Here is a 19,038-nt window from a genome sequence, read left to right as displayed (position 1 = left end):
GATGTTGGATTTAATACTGAATTTAATCTACAAATTGAAACACTCTATGATGTAATTTCTTATCTCTGTCAACACTTCTTCAATCTGGACTTGTATATGCTATGTAATAAAAACATTTTTAAAAGGCAACATACCATCAAATTAATTAAAATCAACTTGAAATTAACAAAAAGGCAGAAAATGCATGGTAAAGTGTTGGAAAAACCACTGTGCTGACAATGGAGATAATGTTGGACTACTATTGTTTTCTATATGGTAAAGAGAGAAACATAACCTGCTGAGGGACTGTTATTGCACCATATGCTATAGACAAATGAACAATACATGAAGTCAGTAAGAATTCCAGCAAAGAATAACTGAGAGTTTAGGTCATAAAAGCCCCAGGAGATTCTAATCTCCTAGAAGTAGAAGTTTCTCTCAAAGCATTAACATCATTAACCAAACTGTTCCAATCAGAGAAAGAATTTTAATAACTTGAATTTCCTTTTCCAGAATTTAACATAATTAGACAATGACATCTAAAAACTTAATAGATAAAATACAAGCCTATCTGTCAAATACTGCACTTCCCAATAAATTGATTTTTTACCAAATGATTTCTGAAAGACACTTTTAAACAACTTTCTGCATGAATGAAAATTTAAGAATACACAAAATTATTAGCTGATGCAAAAAGGAAAAATGAAAAAAATGATTCAATATCTAATTAAGCATTAAGTTGGCATCAAGTAGGAGTATGCTTGCTTAATTTTTATTTTATTATACTTAATTGTGTTAAATGTAACTCATAATTAAGAACTCATTGCACAATGTCATGTGAGCAGAATAATCCATTTTATAGACCAAGAGTCTTTTACACTCACACAAGAAATTACTTGCCAAAGGCCACGTTGCTCACAAGGCCATCATGGTACAGTATTAATTTCCACTGTGTGTTCTATGTTCGTAATAGTGCATGGAATCTAATAGAATCAATGCACAATTCAGCTAAAATGTCTCACTCTTAAGTAATTAAGTTACTTAATTATACAAAGAATGGTAGGATTACCATTTTCACCTACCACAAGCAACATTCTGAGCATAAGGTAAACTGAAAAAACTGCAAATGTGTATGAGTATTTCCCTCTCCCACATGATCACACGCTACTCGACTGCGAATGCTCCCAAGCATTAGCTAGTATGCCCCATGGTATACTTTCCTCACTGGTAACATGAAGGGTACCTCTATATTTTCCAAGTGAAATGGTATTTAACATAACCAATAATTTGTTTAAATGACTAGAAGGCAGCATAGGGTAATAGTTAAGAGCTTGGACCCTGGAGAATTTAGCATGTGGCTCTGCTAGTCCCTATGCGAAAAGTGAACACGACTTCTCTTTTTTTCCTCAACTGTAAAATGATGGCAAACACATCACATAGTTATTATGGCTGCCATTTAGGTACTTTCGATGTATTTGTTAATCAAGTGCTACACATACATGCTATCAGGGGCACAATGGCAGAGCTATTATTAACAATTTCTATAGAAGAGTTCAAATAATCTCCTATAACAATTTACAAAGGACTGAGTACAAGTGCTGGCAAGGGAATAAATAAACACTGCTGTTCCAAGATGTAAGTTGAGATAACCTAAATCACTGAGTTACTTGTCTATGCTGTAGCCTCTCACATTCATTCTGGCACAGGTTCCTTATGAGCTACTTCTCAAATTTTTTAAAGATACTGAGAATGTTAAGGCTGTATGTGCACAATAGAAGAAAAATTCTGCCAAGAAAGTCTGTGCTTTTTATATATTACTTGAACAACTTGTGACTACCACAATGGTTTAGGGATCTATGCAATCGTTTCTTCCTCATGGTTGGTGAGTAATAAACTATAACCTGTATGTTCCCTATCAGAGAGTAAGATGAATGCATTTCTGGAGTAACAGTGTCACTTCCAATCCCCAGCAGAAGAGCAGATACGGGGTGCATCCTAGGATGTTAATGTTATTATCAGAAGCACAAGCCAGGAGTGAAATGTAATTCATATATTAAATGAAAATAAGAAGAGTTGAAGGTTTATTAATTATAGAGCATATCTATCAAGAAAATGAGGTTCAAATATAAGGCTTATAAGATTGTTATAACATTTTAGAGAATCACAAACAATAATCAGCCTTTCTCTGTTACATCATTTCATGATCTTCCATCTCCGAAAAGGGAAAGAAATTTAAAATTTCAAACTATTCTAAAAATATCTACCTTTAGTGAGGCTAAATATATTAATGTAACAACGGTTACTGATCACTTTAAACATCTCTTCAAATGAATTCTAAATATCAACACTTCTCACAAATAGGTACCTCTCATGGGCATTCATCTATATGGAATCCCATCCTTAGATTTCACTATGTGTCTAATATCATAAAGTAAAATTACACACATACATACACACACAGAGTCATAAGAACATTTTTATTTTTTTAAAGCTTTTATTTATTTGCATGGGGAGGGGCAGAGGGAGAGGGAGAAGCAGACTCCTCATTGAGCACAGAGCCCCATATGGGCTCAATTCCAGAACCCTAAGATCACAACCTGAGCTGAAATCAGACACTTAACTAAGCCCCAAAAATATTTTCTTTAACCTTAGGAACCTAGCCTCAGACTCATTAAAATGATACTACAATCAATGGTGAATTGGCTATAAACACAGACATATAACAATATTTCACAATTTAACAATTCTATCATTTTCAGTCCTTTCACATAGTTAATCTCATCTAATTTCTTTAGAAATGAGATGGGCAAGGCAAGTTTTATTATAAACCAGAAAACTGAGGCAGACAGGGGTTTAATGATTTCTTACAGCTGGTGAGTGACAAAACCTAGTCTTCTAACTCCTGATCAAACAACATATTACCATGCACACACATAAGCATCTTTATATGCATACCGCCCACAGCTATAATCTCTATTTTTATTGTATGTTTTATTTTTTAAGTTACTACCTCACCCAATGCAAAAACATATTGCTGGTTTCAAAGTTCACGGTACTTACAGGAAATATACTGCTTAAATCTTCTGGCCCTTGTTTGCTTATTTTTAAATTTCACAATTACATTTTCTCTGCTTCAGAAAATTCTATTACCATATGAAAAACTATTAACCAGCCTCCTATTGACTCTAGTAAAACAATTATTGAAAAAAAAAGAACATAGCCCCATAAAGCATGTGCATGGCAACAAATATAATCCCTTCTTGGCAAAGATGCACAAATTAAAACTGCCGAGAAAGAAATCTGAAAGATATTTCAAATCAATACATGTGCAGTAAATGGTCACAGGGAAATATGAAAGGCAAGGGAGGTGTACATATATAAAGCTTAGCATTTAAAGAATTCCTCTAAGTGGGCTGGACTTTCCAATAAAGAATAAAAAGCCAACAAATCGAAGATAGATAAGACCCCTGGTAGAATGAATACGAGGCATACAACAGGCACTGAATAGTTTCTTATTGCCTTAAAGAGACTTTACATTTTATGAAACCAACTATTAAGCTCTATTAAACTGAAAAGGATTTTCAAAATATATATATAACATTTATATATCAAAAATTAAGTGAAAATCAGAAAAAACTACTGCCTTCATTTCAGAGTCTTCGTAACACTGTATATCTCAGCTGTATGTAGACGGATTAGGATTAACTCCAGAGCCCCCTGTAACCTTTTGTCTTCATGTCTGACTCATTCAGTATGAGGGCTAGCAGAAGGTCAAGGAAAACATTAAAACAGCCAACACTTCCCCCATCCTGGCTTAGCCACATTAAAAATAAATAAATAAATACCATCTTACTCTATCCCACCATTACTACGAACTTTTCTCACCCACTCAAAGAAAAGAAGCTTCAGAATAGCCCAAGTACTTGCTGTTATGTCAGTTCAGGGGGAGCTGAGTTAACACCAATAGACAGGTCTAACTTCTAGAACAAAAGCCATTATCCATAATAAGAGACTGAAAACTTTTACCTTAACAAGCAATAGGAAGTCAGCTTTCTGACTTTTGAATTTTAAAAGTTAAACTTAAAATCCAATTTTCCTCCAGAAGAGATGAAAACAAAACCAAGTCTGAATGAAAAAGATCCTGCCTTTCCCCCTGGCATCAAGGTAAGCCCTCATGTTTTTCCATGTTTTGATTTCTTCTTCTCTAAAATGAAGATTATCTATCCTAAAGGAGTTGATATGAAGATTTTGATATTGTGACATAATGAGTATTTTGTCTTTGCTCCCAGTTCCTGGTCAGAGCTCCTAAAGCCTTTGTAATTTCCTACATGATACAGTGCTAAGAGCACCTTTATTCTAATATTTGGTCTATGGTCCCAGGTTCTGACACAGAGCTCCTAAATCCGCTGGAATTTTCTAGGTGATAGGAGCATCTTTGTTCAAAGAAGTGACTCTTGGTGGGTTCTGGGATAGCTTCAGGATAGAGGCTGGTCACCAGAAAAACCAAGCCACGGTTAGAAGCTTGGAACTTTCAGCTCCCCCATCCCATCCTCTGGGGAGGGGAAGAAGTTGAAGACTGAGTAATAATCAATCATGTCTATGTAATGAAGCCTCCTTAAAAATCCAGGTTAAAATTGAAAGGTTTAGAGAGCTCCTGGATCGGTAACACATCCACATGCCAAAGGCTCCTGCATTCAGGACCCTTTCAGACCTCACCCTAACTACATCTTCCATCTTGCTGTTCATCAGATTCTTTATTATATAATAAACTGGTAAATAGAAGTCTGTGTTTCCCTGGGTTCTGTGAGCCACTCTAGCAAACTGTTGAACCTGATGAGAGATTAGTGGGAACCCTGATTTATGTTTGGTGGGTCAGAAGTTTGGGTGAAAACGTGGAACTTGTGAGTGGTATCTGAAGTGGGAGCTGAACTCCTAACTTGTGAGATCTAACACTAACTCCAGGTAGACGGTGTTAAAATGGAGCTGAACTGGATGACATCAGGCTGGTATTAGAGAATCGGTCAGTAGAGGGACCATACATCTAGCATCAGAAGTGTTTTAAGTGTGGTAGTACTAGATACTAGAGGAGGAAATAGGAGTATTTCTTTATAAAAACTAAATTTAAAAATAGGTTAAGACAATAATTTTGTTTTTACTTCTTTATTAAGGTATTATTTACATAAAGTAGAACTTACCCTGAAAGAGGGGGAATTACTGCTGATCCTACAAAAATAAAGGTTATAAATTAAAACTATGAACAATCTGTGTGGCATCTTGTATGATAATTTAGATAAAATAGACAATTTCCTAAAAAGACACAAACTATACTGAAATTGTCTCAAAAAAAAAAAACCCAGATAATATGAAAAGACACACAAGAAATGAAAGGTTAAGGGCATGTGGGTGGCTCAGTCAATTAAGCATCTGCCTTCAGCTCAGGGTCCTGGGAGCAAGTCCAACCATGGGCAGCTCCCCACCCATCCCCTGGTCAGGCTCCCTAGTCAGCAGGGAGTCTGCTTCTCCTTCTGATGGTTCACTCTCTCTCACACTGTCTCTCAAATAAATAAATATTAAAAAAAAAATGAAAGATTAAAGTAGCAATAAAAAAATGCCCAGATCCAGATGGCTTCTCCATTAAATTACACCAAACATTTTTTTTCTTATTTAATGGAAATCTTATTAAAATTTAGGTAGTTAACATACTGTGGCTTCAGGAGTAGAATTCAGTGGTTCATCACTTACATAAAACTCCCAGTGTTCATCATAACAAGTGCCCTTCTTAATACCCATCGTCCACCTAGCCCATCCCACCCACCTCCCTCCATCAACCCATTTGTTCTCTATCATTAAGAGCCTCTTATGGTTTGCTTCCCTGTCTCCTGTTCCCCTGCCATATGTTCATCTGTTTTGTTTCTTAAATTCCACATATGAGTAAAATCATATGGTATTTCTCTTTCTCTGATTTATTTTGCTTAACATAATACTCTCTAGCACCACCTCTGTCATTGCAAATGGCAAGATTTCATTCTTTTTGATGGCTGAGAAATATTCTGTTGTAGATATATATACCACATCTTCTTTATCCACTCATTATTGGATAGACATTTGGGCTCTCTCCACAGTTTGGCTATTACTGATAATGCTGCTATAAACGACAAGGTGCACATAGCCTTTTGAATATGTATTTCTGTATCCTTTGGGTAAATACCTAGTAGTGCAATTGCTAGATCATAGGTTAGTTCTATTTTTAACTTTTTGAGGAACCTCCATACTGTTTTCCAGAGTGGCTGCACCAGTTTGCACTCCCATCCACAGTGCAAAAGGATTCCCCTTTCTCAATATCCTCACTAACACCTGCTTGTTATTAATTTTAGCTATTCTGACAGTACACCAAACATATTAAGAATTAATACCATTTCTTCACTAACTCTCACAAAAGATAAGAGGAGTATATACATTATAGCTCATTTTATGAGGCCAGTTTTTCCGATACCATAACCAAACAAAAACATCACAAGAAAGATACAAATATCTCTTATGAATATAATACAAAAAAGACCAATAAAATGCTAGCAAACTGAATATAACAATGTATAAAAAGATTACTCCATTTTCAAATGGGATTTATCCCAGAGATACAAGGTTGATTCAATATCTGAAAAATCAATTAATGTAGTACTTCAAACCAAAATAATAAAAAACAGAAATCATATAATCATCTCAATAGATGCAGAAAAAGCCTTTGACAAAAACTGAACACCCTTCCACAGGGGGGAAAAAAGCCCAAAAAACCATAGAACATTCAACAAACTAGTAATGGAAATGAACATCCTCAACTTGAAAAAGGGCATCTATGAAAATACATAATGGTTAAAAATGGGATGCTTCCCCATAAGATCAGAAGCAAAGCAAGGATACCTGGTCTTGCCAAATCTAGTTAACACACTGTACTAGAGGTACTAGCCAGAACAATTAGGCAAGAAAGAGAAATAAAAAGCATCCATATTAGAAAGGAAGAAGTAAAACCAACTCTGTTCACAGATAACATAATCTTGGATATTGAAAATCTTAAAGAATCCACTCGAAAGCTGTTAGAACTAATAAACAAGTTCCTTAAGGTTTCAGGATGCAAAATCAATATACAAAAATCAACTGTACTTTGCGATTCTTAGGCAGAAGGGATGGGAGGAAGTGGGGTGAAAGCTAACAGGTCCTGGATTTCTTTTAGAAACAATGAAAATGTTCTAGTACAGACTAGATGGTTGCATGTATCTGTAAATTCACTAAAAACCACTGAATTGTATATATTAAATGAGTGAATTGTATAATTTGTGAATTGCAACTCAATAAATGTGTTTAAAAATCACTAACAACTTAGAAATGGAAATGTTTGACTTAAAAACCATGGACCATTAAAAACTTCCTTAAAGTCAGGGGAATGAAAACTATAACACTGTATATTGAAGCAAAATTTATATGATAAATAAGCCAAAAAAAAAAAAAAAAAAAAAAAGCATGGATTAATCCAAAGGGGGACAAATGGCAAAATAAAGTATTTTCTGGTAACCCTTCCATCATATCAGTGCATTATTCTTCCCAAAATTAATGCATTTGAGTTTTAATTTTTGAGGTATCTGAACTATATTATCTAAGACTTAATATCATTTACTAATATCATCAAAGTCATTTCCTAGGGTTTCTTTCCCTGATGAAGAGATTGTAAATTCACTAAAGATTAACTAGGCTCTTTACTAATTCCTAAGTTATGCATTATATACTTTTTTTAAGCAATAATCATCCTAGGTTTATTGTTGAAAAGAATCTATAATTTATTTATGAAAAAGTACATATGGATTGGAAATCAAATAGTTCAGAAAATCATAAATTACCTGAGGAAAAGCAAAATAGATCTGTGATATGGAACTTTAAAAACAAAATGCACAGAGTAAGGGAGAAAATTAAGTTTAAGAAATACATGTATTCTTTTATGAAAAGCACAATATGTGACTTTATATTGGAAAATATAGCTAAAAAAGTCAACAGAAGAAATATAGTTGTCTCATTATGATCTACAAGTATCCTACATTTTTTTTAAGATTTTATTTATTTATTCATGAGAGGCACAGAGGGAAAAACACAGGCAGAGACACAGGCAGAGGGAGAAGCAGGCTCCATGCAGGGAGCCCCATGCGGAACTCGACCCCCGGACCCCAGGACTACGCCCTGGGCTGAACAAAGGCAGGCACTAAACCGCGGAGCCACCCAGGGATCCCCAGTATCCTACATTTTTAAAGTATCATATACATGTCAGGTATGAAATGAAGTGTCAGAAAGTTTAGTTTTGGCATATGAATGTCATTTGTTAAGTCTACAGCATATTGTAAATCTATTCAAAAATGCAGATTGACCAAAAGGCATCAAACTTTCACTGTTTGCTAACTCATGAAAATCACAATATATTACCTAAAAAAATGTAAAATAACTTAACCTCATTTAAACCATAAAGAAAAATGGTCCATGGTGTGGACTCTTATTACCATGGTTTTTCAATGATTCTCTTTCAGTTCCAGAACATTATTTATTTAATCTCATTTATTTTATAAACATAATGAAAATCAGAAAGAAGAGAACAATGTGTCATCTTAATATCTTTTCTTTTACTCATTTTTTTAAAGATTTTATTTATTCATGATAGACACACACAGAGAGAGAGAGAGAGAGAGAGAGAGAGCGCGCACGCCAGAGGCACAGGCAGAGGGAGAAGCAGGCTCCATGCAAGGAACCTGATGTGGGACTCGATCCCGGGACTCCAGGATCAGGCTCTGGGCTGAAGGCAGGCACTAAACCACTGAGCACTCAGGGATGCCCAACTCAGTTATTTTTTTAAAGATTTTATTTATTTATTTGAGAGACAGAGCACAAGTGAGGGGAAGAGTAGAAGGAGAAGTCAACCCCCGCTGAGCAGGGAGCCAAATGTGGGGCTTGATCCCAGGACCTGAGCCAAAGGTAGATGCCTAACTGACTGAGCCACCCAGGAACCCTACTCAATTGTTTTCTTACCAAATATGCACCTCATTTGATGACTAACAACCTCAATTTCATTGGTGAATATGGATGAAAAAATCAGGAAAAAAGCTGAATCTTCAAAGTACTCCATAAGAAATTCATTAAAAAATAGTCAGGGACAGTTTTTGATGACAACAAAAACCTGACTCAATTCTTGACTATCATTTTCACAATATTAATTCTACCAATCCATGAGCATGGAATATTTTTCCATCTCTTTGTGTCTTCCTCAATTTCTTTCAGAAGTGTTCTATAGTTTTTAGGGTATAGATCCTTTACCTCTTTTGTTAGGTTTATTCCTAGGTATCTTATGCTTTTGGGTGCAATTGTAAATGTATCAAACTGCCCTTCTTTTTGAAAATTTGTCCTCTTTCCTTTGTCCTTCTCTTTGTTAATTATTATTTTCTATCATTTACACATATCCAAATTTAAAAGCTGTAGGTGTCAAATAGAGTAATATAAAACTAAAGATCCAGATGGTTATGTACTAATTTTAGATCCTTTAGTTCATGAAGTAACTAAAACATTATTATAATGACCTTTGGATATGACCCACAAATTTAATTTACCTTGCCTTTGCCCTAAAATGTTCCCTGACAGTTAACTACCTGTGAGATTACTTTTATTTACATACAGAAACATCAAATATGACAGGAAGATGAGGTAGGAGGCTTCATGTTGCCAAATATAAGGGCCTGCAAGGGACTTGGGAGTCAGAGGGCAGGAAATGGAATCTTAGCTTTCACATCGCCTGTGTGCATTTGCTTGGATCTTCACTTTCTTTTACTGTAAAAATGGGGTCATAATGACAACCAAAGAAAGCATCTAATACCCTGAATGGGACATAGTACAGGCTGGAATATGCTAATTCCTTTTCACATTACTATTTCCAACTAGCTAGGGGACATCTACATTCTCTAAAGAACCAACAAGTATATTTCCCATGAATCACATAACCAAAAAATAAAATTGTGCTGAAATGAATGTACTAATTATTTTTGATTCAATTATGCCTACATAGTGACAAAGTCTCCAATTTTTTTTTCATTTTGGCTGTTCTATATTTTATTGCATAAATTAAGAAAAATTTTGACATACTGTTTATTAAGTTCCTATGATGTTTCCAGGGTAGAAAATGTTATCTTTGAAGCTAAATCTAGCATACTAAAGTAACATATTATGGTGCTTAGTTGGTGCTATTGAAAAAAGAAAGGGATATTTAGTTTTTATAACTACCAAATATACCATTATTGCTATATTATCTTACTATTATACCATTATGACTATCTTATCTTACTACTTATTATCACTATATGGACACCTATTTAAATATAATTAGGAGTATACATTACCCGATGTCCCTAATACCATACTATTTTTGTTGTAAGTAGACAATTTGCACATACATTTAAGATCCACATTAAAGAAAATGTCGATCACTGAGCCCAGTTTTCTCTGCTGTGGTTGGCAGGAGAATAAATAAAGCAGTATCTTCACGTGGTTTTCCAAGGTAGGAATAGATAATATTTCCCCTAAGAAACATGTATCTGATAGTAACTCTATACTTTTGTCATTCTTGGCACTATTCTGATATTTTCTTATTTATGTTTAAAGAATGTTAATAGAATATAAGCTCTGAACAGGGATCTTGTCTGCCTTGTTCATCATTATATATTCAACCCTCTAAATATTGCCTAACATATTATAAGTGCTCAATACATATATATGGTGAATGAGTCAAGTGTGTATTTGAGCAACCCAAAATGCTGAAAAGGGTAATGGTTTGGAGAGAAAATGTGGAGTACGTAGTACATATATTCTCATGGGCGTACCCAGCTTCATTCACAGGCTTTGGCCCTACATACACAGCCACCATTTGGCAGCACAATAATGAGTCCAAATCCAGATGATCAATAAGAGGCAAGAAGGAAGGCTCCAATCCCCTAAAATACATGGTTGAATTTTCCAATTTTGAAAGTAGATAATGGAACAAATGCAAAGGTTTTATACAATCCTAAACAAATGACCAGCATTATTTAATCTAGTTGTATGCCATAAACCATAACCAAAAAATGACTTGTAACTCCTTTTAATAACATGATAAAGCCTAACACAGAATAAAGTACACTAAGGCCTTATCATTGCTTCCACATTTCTGATTACTTCTTATAGTTAAAACCAATAACTATAAATTTTGTAGCCAGCTAATCCGTCACTTTAGATATGCTCAAACCATGCTTACAAACAGAATGAATACTGAATAAAGTTCCTTGGGTTCAAAAGGTTTAAAAATACGCATCTGCATACACAACCCATTTCTTACTTCAATAAAAGAAATAAGCATAAAAATAAATAAAAGGCATCTAAAGGAGAGTTTTTTTGTGTGTGTGGACATATCTTTTAACTTTGCTTTAGTAAATAAAGAGAAGCGGAATATATGGGTCATATGGTTGTTGTAGGTTTAAGGTTTTTTGTTTTGCATTTGTGTTTAAATTCTAGTATAATTAACATACAGTGTTATATTAGTTTCAAGTGTACAATACAGTGATTCAACAATTTTACATATTACTCATTGCTCATCACTATGAGTGTACTCTTAATCCCCTTTGCCTATTTCACCAATGCCTCACCCACCTCCCCTCTGGTAATCACCAGTTTGTTCTCTATATTAGGAGTATGTTTGTTTGTTTGTTTTTTGCTTGTCTCTTTTTTAAAAAGAGATTTTAAGTGGCAAAAGCGGGAATGAATGTGTAGCTGATATATAAAATGCAGAATCTTCTTTTTTCCCTAAGTCCCATCCTCAGTAAAGTCAATTCTTTAAGTGTCCATCACTGTCATGTTTTCAGGACTCAATTACTTAGCATGCTCAATGGAACTCTAGGGCAGAACTTCTAGCTCCCAAGCCAAGAGCACTAATGGAACTAAATCCACTGTTTTCTAGTCTCTACTGCCACCAGGTATTTACCACTTCTTTGATCCTATTAGATCTAAGGAAGTTAGAGGCTGTTCAGAAATCTCAACATGAGTCAGTTGCAGAGGAGGGAGTCAGGGTGCTGTGCGCCTAATGCCCTCCAACCTCTATGATACATTCCATTCAAAGGAATCCTCGGAGACTTTCAAAAAATCAGCTTGGATTCAAAATAGAGTTTGTCAGTTTATGTATCAGCTGAAAAGGAAAAAAGGAAGGAAAGAAGTCTGAAAAATAAAAATTAGCAAATAACCTAAAGTACCCCCAGGGATGAAAAAAAATTAGGAAAATTAGGAGCCAAGAAAATAAAATCAATCATGTTCCTCAAAGAAGAAAGCTCTCGGGTGGAGTGAAGGTGAGAATGTGGTATGAATCCAGGGCAATCCTGGTTTCGACAATGCATTTAGTTGCAAATAAGAAAGAAAAAAGCTAATCTTAGTTATATATCCAATGGACTTAGAAACAAAGACATGCACAAGAAAATCAGAGAAGTCAGGCTAGTTTTTAAGTAGTTTGGATTCTGTCAAGTGCTTATGTAAATTGAAATTTGGAAGTCAGCAATTCACTAATCAAATCAACCTTAATTTGTATTATGATTTGAATGCTAAACCTTACAGACGTAGGCTGGCAGTTTTCTCTTAAATTGCTTCCTTGGAAGATTACATAAACTTTTATATTAATGATGATTTTATACCAAAATCTAAGATATCATTTATATTAAATGCAAAGACATATTAAGTATTTATAAATGCATCTTAAATGTTTACTTTGTGGCTGCATCTAAACCAAAAAATAAAGCCATTATGTTCTGCTTAACCCCATGCTGCCTACAGATGAATGTCATGGTATTTCAAATAAGTAATAATGTATAAACACTGTGTTTTTATGAAATGCATGTTAAAATTATGCCAATAAAATATCTCTATCCTGGAAGGGAAGTAAACCATTTTGATGCATGCTAGCGTCAGCCTTTACAAGGGATATTAGTCATATACTCAAATTTAGTTCTGATTATAAAACAAAAATATGCTGGAAATTCCATAAAGATCAAACTAATTAAAGTACTTAATTGCCTCTGACTAATTATGGAAATTGGCAAGCTCAGTAAGGAAACAAGTTTTTAAAAAAGAGTTTATATTTTAGGCCACAGCTTCCTTGGCTTCTTTTTCCTGGGAGTCACTTCCATCATCTCACATCTGATATTGCAAACTCTGTCCACAGAGAGTTATAAAGAGAAATGACTGCATATGCATTCACAGCTTAACTGGGACAAGCAGAAGCTATATTCTCAGACTTACAGCCAGAAGTTGCGTTGGCACTTTCCTAGACAGCTACATGTACATTAGCATGACCTCTCATTTATAAGATTTTGTTGTTGTTAAGAGAGCAATTCCTTCCATAGGACTTATTTATAGATCCCATGGCCCTTTTCATTCGAAAGGGCAAAGTGCCCAAATCAAGAAATTACAAATCCCTAGGAAATATTTGTCATGAAACAAGAGACACGATTTAGGCATACAGAAAAGAACATGGACTCTGGAGTTCAACAGACAATGGCTTTTTAAATCCAGTTCTACCGCTTAAGGAACCTGAGGAAGTTACTTAATTTCTCTTTGTCTCATTTTTGGCATTAATAAAATGGAAAAGCTAGCACCCTAGTTTGCACTGTTGTCATAATAATAAAGAAATTATAAGGTGTGTGGCTCATTTATGAAAATAGAAAGTGCCTATAAATGGTAGTTATTACATTTCATATTCAATGAAAGACAATTTTTTTCATATTATGCTTCACTACTTATTATAGGTATATAAGCAGCCATCAAGAATCGAAGAATACTCTGGGATCTTCCTGAGAGAAATTAAAATTCTGCCTTAGGAATCAAAGAGAAGCCGGGGGAAACAAAAGTGAAAATTCAGTTAGTAAGTAAATGTTCTTCTATATCCTTTAATCTTTATTTTAAATTATTTGCAGTGCCAATTTTCATATAAAATGGCAGGCTCATTCTTTACAAAAATTATATTGCATAGAACAAATTACATAGAGTATTCTAGCACATACATACTGATAATTTGAAGTCAGCAACATAATTATAAATATTCAATTTCTCCATATTCAACTAAACAAGGACATATTCCATTCAGTCTCTCTAACATTGAAAAAGTTCCCTTGCCTTCTCTTTCTCGAGCTTCTGGTCTCACCACCACCATAGAGCCCATTAGGAGCCCCTAGCAAGCAGTACCAGAAAGGCAGTTCCTTCTACTCTGCTTCAAGGTTGGCATAGAAACCCCATCGTAAGCAAGGTTGCTGTGCTAACGGTAAACTTCAAACAGCAGTGTGATTTCTGGTGTTACCTCCAGCCGGTCCCAGACACTGCCACTTAATGGCTATAAAAACATTCAGAACTGCCCATAGATGTGAAAATGTGGTGTGTGTGTGAAAGACACGAAGACATAACATCTGATTTTTGGAGTATTTGGTTATGGTATAGAAAATCACTTTATCTATATCCCCCACCTCCATCCCAAAATTACCCTACAATAGTATTGTATGAAATTTATACAAATTGATAAATGTACAAAAGTTTTGAATCCAATAAAGACACTGTTAATAAAGATGCTCTCTTTCAGGCCCTATCAATAAGTATACATTAAAATAACAAGTCTCTTTCTAAACAGTTGCTGTTGTGTTTTGTTTTTAAGTGGCTTATTGCCAATCTGTACATGAATGTCATCACTGAATGGAAGTGGTCCAAGGATTCATATCACTCCCATTAGAAGGAGAAGCTTCGATAAATCTCTAAAGCTATGGCGGTGGTCCAGTCCCTGTGCCATATGGCATTCCACCTGCCCCAAGAAGTTTTGTTAACGTCCTCTAAAGCTCCAAATAAAAATACTGAGACATAAACAATCAAGTCTGCTTTGCAGTGGGTTTTTGAGCTCTGTGTGGTAGCTGCAAAAAGTCCCCATGCTGTGCGTGTTAATGAGACCCTCCATAGGCACCATTAATACATAAAAGCAATCACCCATAACTCACAGGCCTTTTTCTTTTGACTATGTCTGACTGTGTTCATTGCATTTAGCAACTAGAAATAAAATACACTGGGAAAAATAAGTCTGGATGTCAGGAGGCATGAAGACTGAAGATCTAAAAATGACAACAAAATAAGAAAATCTATAGGTTCTAGGCATATTACGTCCAAGGATTTATTTCTAAATGAACTATGCAATTAAACATAAAAGTACATTTACATCAATATATATAAGTAAACAGCAATTACCAAAACTGAGAACTCAAACTTTGTGCATTATACTTGTAGGTCAGAACAATAGGAGACTATAATGTCCATAACCTAATGAAAAGAATAGCAAGAACATTAGAGCAAACCATATGGCATATCCCTTTTCATTATTACAAAACCACTTTTTTCATTCAAATGTTTATTTCAATGGTCCTAAGCATTTTAGATTAAATAAGAGGAGAAGTATAATCAGAAACAAGTGATTAGTGTGCCTAACTTTGTGAAAGGTAGGGAAATACATTTTAGTCCCATAATGAGGGATAAACGTATCTATCGGAATAGAAAAACATAATCCTAAATTATCTCTTATTATGTTATGAAATCTTCAAAGGTTAAATCAAGAAAATTATATGGTTCTATGATTTTTTAAAGAAATCAAGGCACTATTATGGAAAATTTTGAAAAGGTCCTAGAAGTTTGAAGAATATCTTACTACAAAAAGGTATAGCTTTTAATTTAAAAAAAAATGGAAGGTAAATTTCCACCATCATAGAGCATGTCATCACTATAGAGTTTTCCACTGTTTTCACTATATCTATCCTAATACTCTGGCATTACTGCCTTCAGGGCTGCTGCAATACAGTTCTTAACTTGGGTTTCAAGGACCCACGGGCCCATTCACAGAATTCAGGAATATTTGTAAACATGGAAGGAAAAAAATACATACGTATTTTTGCTAACTTCTGCCTGAGCATCTCTTTCTAATATGAAGAAAAGAAAGGGAAAGAAAAGAAAGGAAAAACAACAGACATACTAGCAGTTCCTGTGACTTGGTCACCCATGTTATCTTAAAATACTATTTATTTTCAACACTACTTTATTTTCAACACAACCATGACCATGGTTATTTTTAGATCCAATGTTAAATCACATCTTTTAATATATTTAAATACAACATGAAAAAGCACATATATAGGGCATCATAAATTTTTTAATATTTTGATAAATGTATTCAATATAACTGTTTTCTCTTATAACTCTATCCTATTTCATGCATTTAAAAATTTATTCTGAGAAGGGGTCCATAGGCTACAGCCTACCTACAGGTTATATGCACACCAAAGGAGTGTACAATACAGGGATCCCTGGGTGGCTCAGCAGTTTAGCGCCTGCCTTTGTCCCAGGGCATGATCCTGGAGACCCGGGATCGAGTCTCACATCAGGTTCCCTGCATGGAGCCTGCTTCTCCCTTTGCCTGTGTCTCTGCCTCTCTCTCTCTCTCTCTCTTTCTCTCTCTCTCTCCCTATGTCTCTCACAAATAAATAAATAAAATCTTAATAAAAAGAGGAGTGTACAATACAAAAAAGGGGTGCCAATTATCATTTTTAAAGGAAACACCACACAAATAGATAGTGATGCCAATGTATAAGCATGTGCTTCTGGCACATGACAGTCACAACACTTGGAACTACCGCTATCAGATTACTCATTCCCTCTTGCCTACTTAGGCCTTCTTTGTTCCTCTTTTCTGTCTAGTACATATGTGAATATCATTCTGCTTCATTGTTTTAAGCTTCCAGGACTGTATCTCAACGTTTATCAGAAGACTGATGAGAAAATTAATTTCAATATATAACCTAAGGATGGTTCTTACTGCCCCATTTTTCAATAGTCTCTTGGATTCATAAATTAAGGATGGGGTCAGACTGAAGCAACACTGGGAAGAGCCACATTTGTTTTTTGAAAATCTCTCCCCACTGTTTTCTGTAACTTTCCCCCTTCTTCTTCTTCTTCTTTTTTTTTTTTTTTAAAGTTTTAATACCTTCCCATCTCGCCAGTACAGTATAAATTAGTCCACTTGGTTCTGGGAGTAGAATTAGTAGTAGGCTCTTTTCTTCCCCAAATGAGTATACCTTTACACACACACACACACACACACACACAAAAAAAAACCCTCAAAAAGTCTGGGTAAAACATAAGTACACATCAATGTTGTCTAGAACAACTGAACACACATGATGTGTGGCACAAAATGATGTCAAAGGGAGTAAGATGGAGTCACTCCCTGTGCACCGAGTCACTAGCCTCTGCACGCAGGGGAATTAGGTCCTTACTCTTCTGGTCAAAAGGGTTATTACCCCTTCCAGCAGTGAGTCTCAGCAGAGGAAAGGCGTGGGCATTGTGGTGGGGGGGGTGGGGGGGGGATGGGGGGCGGAGGGTACTGCGGCTATAGGTGACCATCAGCTCCCTTTCAGAATCAAAGTAATCTAATCCTGCCACTTAGCAAGAGTACCTAGACTTCCAGGCAACATGACCCAAGCTAAAGTTACACACTAACCTTTTTAAAAGAGTGTGAATAAAAGCCATTTACATGCTTACATCCCAAAGTGCTGGGGCAGGCATTCAAAATAATAATGTAATTATTATATTATAATAATTAGTTTTGACTTCACTTATAGTATGAAGCCTGCTGGGAATGAGACAAGATAGAATACTGTGCCTAGCACATATGCTCTTAACAATTATTTGTTGAGTGAGTGAATGAATGCTGCATTCAATAGGACAAGATAGAAGAGAATGGTTTACACATCAGTCAAGATTATATTGTAAATCATCATTACAGCAAACACTTAGAAAGAGCTTATTACATGGCAGGTATTGTTTTAGTGCTTTATAAATACTAATTCACTTAAATATTTTCATCTTTAAAAATTTACACAAGAAGCATTTGAAGCACAAAGATCTGGAATCCTCTGCCTAAAATCACTGTTGTAGTAACTACGGATTTTGGGATCAAATCCAGGCAGGTTGGCTCCAGAGTCTGAAGGCCTCAACCCTTTACCATACTGCCATGTGTGAATAAGGTTTACATCTATAGTGATGATATTGCTTTGAAAAGGAAAAATTATTATTTTCTTAAGAAACAGCATTGGAGAAGGTGGAAATCAGGTTTAGACGTGTTAGAGAAGGCAAGATTTTAGTTGGAAGGGTTGGGACCTGCCAGACAGGGTCTGAAGAGCACAAAGTCCAGGCTTGTCTTCCCTTGCCAGCTTCTACTACTCTTGCTCCCTTTATTGCCTGACAGCCTCAGTTGCACTATGACTTAAATTCCCTGTTGCTCTTTTAACAAGGGCTTCATAAAGATTGTATGCCACATGTTTCAGGTCAATGCATAGTACTCAGTAGAGGGCTCTGCCTGTCGTAGCTGGATCTTTTAGTTTAAGGAAAGAATTGTTTTGTCCTGGGAGGAACCAGGAGTCAAATTCCCAGTGAAATAGTCAGGCACATGTGCATGATAGGAAGAGACCCAGACCATGACCACTTGACAAATTTGGCATTACTGATCACCCCAAAAGAGGGATATTTATGTCATTATACACACTAGCTTGTTATTTAGCTATTAACCCTCAAGAAAACCACTTCTTATTCAATAGAGAGATCTCCTACCTAATAAGATATTCTTTAAAACTTTATTTATTGGGGTTGGGGGCCAGGGCACAAGTCTGAGGGAGGGGGTGGGGCAATGGGAGAGGGAGAGACAGACTCCCTGCTGAGCAAGGGGCCCAATGTGGAGCTCAATCTCAGGACCCCATGATCTCAGGATCATGACCTGAGCTAAAGGCAGACGCTTAACTGACTGAACCACCCAGGTGCTCCCCTAATAAGATATTTTTAAGCCAAGGACCTTATCTCAACTGTCTGATTTCATGTCAGGTCAGACCTACAAAAAACTGCCTATTAAAAAAAAAAGTTTCTCTTGTTCAAGCACCATTCCAGCATGATGTT

General features: G+C 35.5%; 1 protein-coding gene and 1 long non-coding RNA gene across 9 annotated transcripts in view; one reads left to right on the top strand and one right to left on the bottom strand.

The window, feature by feature from the left end:
- Positions 1–19,038, bottom strand: part of IMMP2L (inner mitochondrial membrane peptidase subunit 2) — an 845,985-nt gene that overhangs the window by 486,072 nt on the left and 340,875 nt on the right. The window lies entirely within an intron of this gene.
- Positions 4,779–19,038, top strand: part of LOC144288563 (uncharacterized) — a 53,641-nt gene continuing 39,381 nt past the window's right edge. For all 4 annotated transcript variants that reach the window (XR_013356511.1, XR_013356512.1, XR_013356510.1 and 1 more), the window contains exons 1-2: positions 4,779–4,999; positions 13,818–13,933. This is a non-coding gene — a long non-coding RNA (uncharacterized LOC144288563). The remainder of the gene's footprint in view (positions 5,000–13,817; positions 13,934–19,038) is intronic.

This window comes from Canis aureus, chromosome 18 (genome assembly GCF_053574225.1).
Source record: "Canis aureus isolate CA01 chromosome 18, VMU_Caureus_v.1.0, whole genome shotgun sequence".
Classification (NCBI taxonomy): Eukaryota; Metazoa; Chordata; class Mammalia; order Carnivora; family Canidae; genus Canis; species Canis aureus.
The sequence above is the reverse complement of the archived record's forward strand: the minus strand, read 5'-3'. Positions and strand labels throughout refer to the sequence as shown.